This window comes from Amphiprion ocellaris, chromosome 10 (genome assembly GCF_022539595.1).
Source record: "Amphiprion ocellaris isolate individual 3 ecotype Okinawa chromosome 10, ASM2253959v1, whole genome shotgun sequence".
Classification (NCBI taxonomy): domain Eukaryota; kingdom Metazoa; phylum Chordata; class Actinopteri; family Pomacentridae; genus Amphiprion; species Amphiprion ocellaris.
In genome coordinates, this window is record NC_072775.1 from 18,509,000 (window position 1) to 18,519,769 (window position 10,770).

The window sequence follows — 10,770 nt, forward strand, 5'->3', positions numbered from 1 at the left end:
ATTGTCTGTTATCATCACGTTGATCCTTACAATTAGCAGAGACACGTGAGAAAAGTTAGCACTATAACTATAAGGTCTCATCCGCCGTTACTTGGAGTAACGGAGAAACAAACACTTCCAGTTGAAAAGGGGATGTTTTCTTCCTACTGTCGCCAAGAGCTCGCTCAGAGGCAATGACTGGGTTTCTCTTCGTATTATAATATTGTAAGGTCTTGGCCTCACTGTGCCAAGTGCCCAGAGATGACTTATGTTGTGAATTGGTTTTAGATGAAAAAAATGAATTGAATTGGAAAAAGTCGAATCCACTCCAGCACATTTGAATAGTGTCTTGGCAGCCGTGATCCACTGGTTTTAGCTACCGAGGTAATGTAACTATTAAAGAAATGCCCGTAGAGACAGCAAATTATCTAGATACTCATATTTTCAAGCATATTGAAAAACAAAACTGCACTATGTTCCATCATACTGTTTTTGAAAAACAAGAGTTGACTCATAACCAGGAGTGTGTGTGAAAACACACTCGTTGCATAAGTATGTTTTACCAGATTCCCTCTCAGCTGCGTAAAGAGGCACTTTTCAGCGGCCTGCTGTAAATTCATTGTGATCTTGTGATTCATGGACGTGGCCCTCTAGTCTGTTGGGAGACAGGATGTACACAGACGCACACTATCACACAATACTCACTTAAGGGTGACCTAATTAAGCCTGAGGGTAGGTGTAATTACATGCAACCTTCAGCTGCCCTCTTCTCCATTGTTGTGGCTACTTGCTGGCTATGGACAAAGCTACTGTGTGCCTCTGCTGCTACCGCCCAGGGACTCTGCTTTTTTTCTTTTCAGTCCATTACATGTATAATTCCACAGAGTCACAAAAATTATTTATAACGTTTTAAAGGCATACATTTAGCCTTGGCATGCTGCCTTAATTGTCCTTTTCATGAAACTGGACATAAGATCGCGTTAGAATCTTTTCACTTGGTTTGATATCGATCGGCAAGGTATATAATCATTATTCAAGTTAATAATTGCGGTGACGTGCAACATTTTTGCCTGCAGACTATCATTTTGTGCTTTTGTAATTACACACGGCGTAATACTGAATGCGGGTATATAATAGATGTAAATCCAAGAGGTGTTATTTTAAAACCACACTCGTATGTTATCTGAGTGCTAAAAGCAGTGCAGCTCTTCAAGGCTACCTATTTTCTGCTGGCAACAGACTTAGCCATTAGTCTCCTGGTTATTAATGGAAAATGTTTTAACTCATAAATATGCTGTCCGCTACTGGGAATTCGTGTAATGTTTTTCACCACATAATCTGTTAGCGGTATTAATAGAGACAGCCTCCAGTGCAATGTTGATGATAACAAGCTTTACTTCGTGGGTAAAATGTGATATATTTGCAGATATTTTAAGCTATCTGCATTTTTTTCAATCTGTCACTACTGAATATATAGATAGTTTATTGGAGTGGGGTTTACTTTCAGTTACGTTTGCATGTTTGGATTTTAGCTTTTCTTTGGTGGGCTGCAGTATCTTACCCACTTAAACTTTACTGTGGTGTTAGTGACTGTGTCTTTCTACATTTATGTCATATGGACAAGCTGTCCTCAAACCCAAAGAATACCATTTTAAATTCCAGATGAAATATGAAGTTAAAATAATAGACAGGATATAGATAGATAGATAGATAGATAGATAGATAGATAGATAGATAGATAGATAGATAGATAGATAGATAGATAGATAGATAGATAGATAGATAGATAGATAGATAGATAGATAGATAGATAGATAGATAGATAGATAGATAGATAGATAGATAGATAGATAGATAGATATGCCTTAAAAATATTACCATCTAATTTTATTCACTTTCATATGTACACATTCAAGTAAAATACATGGATAGAGATAGTTGCTTTAGTTGCGTAACTACCTGTATCCCTTAAAAATATTTTGTCACTACCAAAATCTTCTCCTAATCTTTCAAAAGTAGCATCCTTTAATGAAACTAAACCATTTATTAGGACAGCAGAACAGTAAAACATTTCTGGTTTGTTTCAAAATACACACAAAAAAATACCTATGATACATAACATATCCTATGCAATGATGCGGCCATCAAAACATTTTAGGTTTAAGCAGAGCACAGTAACTTAAACGCAACATAAGGGATCAGGAATTAAGTGTAGAGCCGATCTTGGCAATGGTCCATGTATGTGTGTTTTTTTTCTCAAATTATCTATCATCCAACTCTGTCCTATAGCGTTGTTAACTGTCTACAAATAAAGATTGTAACTCCCATCATGCATGCATTCATTTTGCAGCAGTGACTTTATTAATGACCTCCATGAAAGCAGGTCTACATCTTTGCTGTGTGATCTGTGTGAGTTATGGAAGGGGTGATGAAGATCACTGATAAGAAATGTTATCACACAAGCTGTCATATGCGGCGGCACTGTGCTGTAAGGCCCTGTTAGTAATTAATCACAGGCGGCTGCTAATACATTCATTCCATTAGAAGAGGGATTGATCGCACTGGACAGTGACCTCTGGAAGGTGAAACTGCTGAGGTGTTGGTCATTCTTGGAGACCTGTATTTGCAGGATGCATGGGGGTGCTCCCCTAGTAAGTGCCAGTTAATCACTATGCACATATTAAATGAGACCCTGCCATGACTGCATTTAAATGAGTTTAAAAGAACCTTAATAATGTAAAGAAATAATTCAACCACAGCCAATCGTTGTGTAACCAGAAATACAGCACGGTTAATGGGGTAGCACTGACAATATACAAATTCTTTTGATTCATACCAATCTGTAACTTTACATACATGGATTTGGATAACATTCTTGTCAGACATTTACACTCTTTACATACATGAGTAAAATATTTTGCTATAAACTCTGGTTTTCCAGTTGTAGGGAGCAAAAGGCCACAAACAGAGGCCCTGTGTGTTGTCCAGACACATTTCACACAACTGACAGGAATTAGAATAAAATGCAACAATTCCTTCCACGGTTTTGGACCTGCCGATGATGGGGCTTTGATTTGACCTCTTGGTGGAGAGGATGAAAGGTTAGAGAAAAGGAACGACTGCCAAATGTACTTGCATTGATTTTTCTCCTCCATTATTCGTTTACCTGTCACTCACAATAGATGGAGTGATTTCTGGGATGTTGGGGTGGCAATCAATGAGCGAAGAAGGAGAGGGAGTTTTGATGTGTAGGAAATCAGGCGGGAAAAAAGGAACCTTCACCCTAATTTAAGGGGAAAGGCGCAGAGAGAGAGAATATCACACACAGCGAGCAGAGGGAACAGCAGGGGAGCAGGTGATCCTGCATGTAAAGCAAATGGGTCAAGGTTGCCTGTTTGCTGAATAAGATGTGTGCTGTGAGCAGGTGTTAAAAATGACACATGGTGGCGACATTGTGACAGAGGGTAATTACTGAGGCTGTGTTCCGTCTGACAATAGAACTGCCTCAGATTACTTTGTAACATGAACACTTTTTATCAAGACCTGCACAAATAAGTGCGCGCAGTAACACACACCTGTTTCTTGAAAGGAATACTAGGTCATTTTGGGAAAATTGGTTGTTTAGGTGAGAAGATCAATGCATCTCTTATATCTGTCTGCTACAAGACAACACCTAGTTAGTTTAGCTTAGCACTGAGACTGAGAACAGAACAAAGCAGCTTTCTGTCCACCTGCATTCACTAATAACATGTTGTATCTTATGAGTTTCTATATACAAAACCTGAAGAGGGAACAATTTGCCATTTTCTGGGGAGTTAATTCAGAGAGCATTTCTGAGCAACTGCCAGGCATCCTGCAGTGATTCCAGGAAGTTATTACACCCAGCCAAGAAATGTACATATCCCAGTGTAAAAATGGAAAACTGTCATCTCTCTTCTATCTTTACAGTCAATTAAACAAATGACATCTACTGTATGTGTTAATTATTGTGGTTTAGACAGCTGCTGCTCGATAGATTTTGTCACCTCTGCACTGGTTATATAGAAGCGTGTCTGTATATCTGCTTGAAACACAGGACAATAAATGTGAAGTATAAAAATAGACTTTGAGTCACATTTACATGCGTGTAGCATAGGGGGAAAAAAGAGCTGATGGATATTCTTCGGCATTTCCGTGTGGACAGAAAACTTCACCAAAGCAACCTGAAAACAGCAGTAAAGAGACACATCTTTTAAGACATAAACAGTTTTCTGAGATTCAGTGAACGTGCACTTGGAATTTGGTTAACATAAAAATGCCAACCAAATGAGTCCAGTTGTCAGAGCCTGCACCTTTCAGAAAAGAGCACGGGATGTATGTGTAAAAGTGGTGCGCTGCTGTGATTCATTTTTGTGTATTGATTATCCAATTTACAAACTCAGGTCTTCACAGACATCTATCACTTGGCTGCCAATTGTGTGGGAATGCAAGCCAAGTGAACTCAACAGAGCACAGCAGATTTGTGTGATGCCGCTCTTTTCGAGCCAGCTGCATGAGATATGGGAGTAACCCGTGTGTTTTCAGTCGTGCACATCATCATTTGCCGGTCTATTTGTGCTGTGCTCGCTGTCCGTCGGCTGTGTTGTTACGCACCGAGCCTTCTGATAGGACAAGGTTGATGCAAGCCTGACAGCAAATCAATAAATTGTATACCCTTAGCATCAGTGTTGGTGGATATAAAAAATGTCTTTTGAGCTCAGTCTCAGAACATGAAAGGGATCAACATGTAAGAGGTGTCAGTGTGGTTTAACTTCCACAGACTTTGGTATAAAGAAACAACAAAGTGGTCACAGGGCTTAGTAAGAGATTTGCTGCTGTGCAGTATTGGATTTTTTTTTGCTACCACTGTGGATATATTTATTCAAAGATAATGAAGCTGTATATGTGTGTGTCCTTTTATACATGCAGTGTTTGCAGTTTTTACATATTTGGTCCCACTAGGACTTGCTGATACAGATCCTCAGTGACTGATATACAACTCCTCTTTGTCATGTTATCTGCAGAATATGGAATAAGCACACATTTATCCAAAAGTACAGCAGAAAATAATGTATCCCTACAACTGTTTTAGTGTTTACATTTCGCCCAGTAATCCTTGGTTTTTTTGTATTTTACATTTAAGTGGTTATTCATGCCTTAAAAACTTTCTAAGTATCCTCATAAATATGTAAATTTTCTGTTATGGCCATTGAGCTTAGAGGTCTGAGGGGGCCGAGATTTGGTTGCACGCTGTGTATCTTCAGCTTCAACCTTTAGCTCATCGTGTTTTGACACCTACAGTGTCAAAAACATTCCCTGAAGTAAAATGTGCAGTGGGCCAATTAAATTCCACACTAAGACTGTGTGGTTATCAGGGCATAACCCCCGGGTGAGAGTATGTTTTGTAGTCAGCTGAAGTCTCTTTCTGCACCCAGCCAAGAGACAGGCAGTGAGGCAAATGCAGCAGCTCACGCAGAAGGTGGTCTGATCAGCCTTATAGATCTTCACTGCGGGGGTTGCACGCTGAGAGCCGAGCTAGCCTCCTTCTTTGCGCCAGCTTAATGCCTGACATCAGTCCTCAAAATCAACTCACAAGCACTCACATGAAAATTGTCTCACCTCCTTGTGTGTGTGTCTGAGGCACTCTGCCTCTCTGCTTTCTGCTCTTAATCTACCTGTTTATCCTCCCTCTCCTCAGCCTGGCGAACCCCGTCTATTGCTGTCTTTCTACTCAGGCAGCTTGCACTGCTGATCCTTGCATGTTCAGCTGTTAAATCCTAGCAGTGTGGATGTTAAATTCTTGCAGTTAGTGAAACATGACAGTAAGATTTTGCAGAGGGCTCACTTTGATTATCACAACTACAGAGGAAAGCACTTTGTCAGGTCGTCTTTTTTTCCATCAGTTACATGTATCAGGGCCGCTGTGCTAATATGTGGCACTTCTGACGGGCAACAACGTCAGACTGAGACTCTTAGGCAGACAGTCTTTCTTCTCTGAAAGCTTCCTAGCACCACTGATGCCCTACTGAGACACCAGCTATTGTCTGCAATCTTTCTGTGCGCATTCTTTATTTCTGTATTGATTAAAGAGATTATGCTATCCTGTACTTTGACATACAGTAGCTGAAGAAATCATTCACCAGCAAGGCCAAGGCAAGCTGTGAAGTTCTCTTGGAACATTGTTCAAAGTCTAATCACCGAAAACAGAGTGAGCTCTGTAGTGTAAGTCTCAGCTGGATGAACAGTAATGAACAGGAACCATACTTTATGAGGTTTTCTTTTTTCTTCATGTCCTACAACTGCTGCTGTATCCTGACCTTCAGTTTATTGTACTTCAGCTCTTCTGTTCAATAAAGACAAAATCCAGCACGTATTTCGACCACATACCTGAACGACCTTTTGATGTGGTTCAGAGGTGTCACCATGAAGCTGGTATCAGTAGTGGTCACCCTCAGCCATTCATTTCATACAGTCCTCCAGTCTTACATTCTCATTTGGAGAAGTAAAATGAAAGTTAAGCTTTCATCTCGCAATGTTAGTTATTTTCAGGTGTTTTATTTATTTATTTATTTATTTATTTATTTATTTTAATGGACCTCTAATTGAAATCCAGTGGAAATAATGGCATATTTACTGAGACCGTGTTTACTGGGGTCAGTACATTCAGTAGGCTTTCTGGATATACACAGCTGATTCAGATAGCATTCACACCTATTTGACAAGTGGATTTACAGGTTCTAGCCATTCTCGGATTTTTTTTTTTAAATAGTACTGTAAATTTTGAATTAATGAAATTAACTTTTTCGCACTCAATAGCTCATACTAAAAAAGCAAATAAATGTTTTTTTTTAAATAATGTCTTATTTATTTCTTTAGACGATTTATTACAAATCAAAAATTGAAAGCTCTTATAAAACTAAGTGTTCAGACTCAGTGTGCCTTTCACAACCAGTATAGCTTGAAATCTTTTTGGATAAATCTCCTCAAACTATACACACTTGAATATGGGCAGTTAATCCCAATCTCTCTGGCAGATCCTGTCAAGCTTTTATCCAATTGGATGGGAAGTGTCTGTAAATGAACGCCGAACACTAAATCAGTTTTAAATCAAAATTGCCATTTGAAACAATGCAATTAACAAATCACAAAGACTACAAACTGGGATGCATGTTGTACAGCATGTCTGACCCAGGCTTTAAACTCTCGTGTCAATGGTTTTATAAACTCATGCCTTCCTCTTTGTGTGATAGTCATGTTTTTAATAGCATCTCATGTGGAAATGCTCCATCACATGCTTTAAACCTATTACACAGTGCACATTGAACTGAAACTTAAAATAAAATTGCAACCTCTGTTACAAAATCACTGTTGGAAATATTTTCTCCAAACCGCTCAACCCTACTGTGAACTGCTGTCTTCAGGTATCTCCACAGATGTACTGAGAGGTTTAAACTCCAGGAGAGTCAGATACTTGTCCCGAGGCCACTGCAGCGTTGTCTTTGCCATTTGTTTTGCTTCACTGTTGTGCGGACGGGTGAACCATCACTCCAGTCTTAAGTCACGTGCGCTCTGTAACTGACTGTATTCATTCTCCCTTCAATTCTGGTGAGTCTCTACATCTCTGCAATTAACAAGTGCCCCTTCTACATGATGCTGCCACCACCATGCTTCACAGGAGCAGTGGTATTAGCTGGATGGTGAGCAGTGCCTGGTACTTGCCACACATAGCTGATGTCTGACCAGATAGTTCGGTTTTTGAGAGTTACTTCTGTCTAGAAACTCAGTCATAAAGGCTTGACTAATGAAGTGGTGTCGGGATGGTTGTTCTTTAGACAAGTTCTGCAATTTCTGCAGAAAACTTCTGAAGCTCTGTTAGAAGGACCACTGGCTACGACCAAAGACCTGTTTCCTCACTTGCTCAGTATGGCTGCATGGCTAACTAGGAAAAGTCCCGATGCTTTCAAACTTCTTCCCTTTCACAATTATTGAGGCCACTATACTCCTGGGAATATTCAAAGCTTTGCCCGGATCTATGCCTTGCCCCATTTTTATCATGGGGGGTCTACAGAGAGCTTCTTGGACTTCATGACTTGTTTTTTTTGTTCCGACATACAGAGGGCACTCTAGTAGGCATACAGTAACACAGTAAGGATATATGTGGTAGTGGTATCTTACAATGGCTTATGCTGTTTGAATGTGTCTTCAAACAGCGATTCAGTTTGCCCAGTGCTATTTAAAATAATGGCAGACATAATGTGGAGTGCTACAGCAAAGGATCTAAATACTTATAGATTTCAGTTTCTGATGTTCAATACATTTGCAAAAGTTTCTGAAAACTCGCTTTCCTTTTATCATTGTGGGGTGTTGAAGTAAATTTACGGGGAAATTGCAAATGTGATTGACTTAAAATCAAACAACTGTGATCATATAATAACCACAGCTCTAAAGTGGTAATCGTGATCAATCAGATCAGAAAAATAAAACTGTCTTTAAATTCCCCACAGCAAAATAGGAGAATAAATAAGATTTTTACTATTGATAATCATGGGTTTGATTAAATTAATTAAATTAGCATTTATACATATTTCCTTGGACTGTTTATCACTTGAATCCTTTTTGCTAATTAAGACCAAGATGTCTCACTGAGGCTTTCCGCTGCTAAACAGATTTATCTAATTAATATGTAAGCTGCACATTGCAACTGAGTGTGAATGATATGAAACTACAGGAAGAAACACAATATCTCAAACACGCAATGTAGCAAGTAATTTATGTTTGTGTATCACTAATGTAAGAAAAGTTTGAGGGTACAGTACTTTCTGCCTAGTGATACTTCAGAAGAAGGCATTGTAACAGCACTACCCACACATATTATAGGATTTTGTGAAATCTGTCAATGCTGTTTTCTTTTAATTAGATTCTCTCTTTTGTTGGTGATACTGGTAATAGCTTTTGAAATTAAATTTCACTATTTGCCCATTAATGTTTGGTTACGATAAATAAAACGTTCGATTTAAATGACAAATGCATAACACAGTCCTCATTGCAACTGTGATTTAATTGTGGCAATTTAAAACCGTAGGGTATAATAATATTTTAGAGCCAGTTAAACATTTGAGGCATTAAAAGTGTGAGTTTCTTGTCAGGTTTGTCCACTGCTTTGGCACTCCATCCTGGAGAGGTTGTGGTCAGTCCCAATCCCACTAATGAGCTCGGAGGTAAAGCACACATGCAGCGAGAGGAAGCCTGATCTTGTTAGATAAGTGACACCAAATATAAGTGAAGGGGACTACGAGCAGCGATAACTGTACAGTCTGGCATATGCCACATCAAAGTATGATGAGGCTCCTGCCACAACTCATCACATCACTTCACTTTAACTGTGCCGTTACCACTTCACAGCTTAATTGAAGTGATTTCAGGTGTTTGGTTACACATGTGACAGACAGAAGAGTGTCTTCACTAAAAATCAGTCACCTTCTGCAAATATTCCCCATAGCTGCCTCCTAGGCTGCTGCTACACTCAGATGAGAGGTTAGTGTGACACCTAGTGTCTCTCACAGTAATAACATCTTGTATTTAATAGAGCCTTCAACAAAAAAGGGGAACCGAATCACACACATGTGAATCGGTTAAAACAATACATAATTACAGCCTCTACCTTGAGTTCATCACAGCAGCTTGGATAAATCCTCTTCTATGCAGTAGCACGCACATTCAGTGATTAAATTATTCACCAACCAACCTAAATTCCATATATACTTGGCCTCATTTGTGCTTTCCCAAGGCGCACCATGAGGAAATTACTTTGTCATGTGCAGTGATAGCAACTGAAATATCTTGCACATGCCACTTACAGCTATAAATCCTGAGGCCAAAGTCAACAGGGGGTTAAGAAGTTTCTGCGCTCGACGTTCTTGGCAGCTGAAGGCACTACTCCATATTGAAGTCAGATGAAGCCAAGTGTCCTCAGACTCTGTGGTGGAGGGTGAAAACACCCTATCAGGAGAGATTGTTTTCACAGTATGACGAAAACTAATTACAAGCAATAAATTAATTTCACGCTACTGCTTTAGAATTAATTGCATCTTTACAGAAGTGACTGGAAGTGATGGCTCAAGCAGCTCTGATAAGGATGGACACACAAAGTGGTCTATTGAATTATGCGGCTTATCAGTGCCATTGCTTCACATAGGGATGCATTCGATAAAACCTTAAAAAAAAATTATCTGAAACTCTCATTTGTTGTCATTTTAATTGCTGCTGAGGTATTTTTGTCATGCTGCTCCCTTGGCACACACCATATGTTAAGACAGCTGAGCATGTTGTTTTGTGTGGAAGGCCATTACAGAAATGCTTCTTTTGGATCATGTTTTTACATGAAAATGTGTGAAAATGTAATCCGCTGTGGTAAACCAGTGAGGCAGAATGGCATTTTGTGATATAAGATCAGCGACTGTCATATCAAACTCTTTCCTCCCTGCTTCTCGGTTTGAACTTGGTTGATAGATTTCACACTCGCTGAGTTGTAAGCGCCTTTAAATAAACTGTGCCAATTGATTTTGCTGTTCAAGCAACGTTCACTCCCATGTCTCAATGCTAAATCATCTCTGTGAGCAGCTCTTTAGTCAGAAGTTCCTAAGAGCTAAACAGAGAGCATGACTTCCTATAACCAACAGCATGTTAAATTTCTTAGAGAAAGATATTTAAATCCTCAGAAATGCATGTATGCAGATTTCTACATGACCAGTAATTAATAGATGCTTTTGTTTC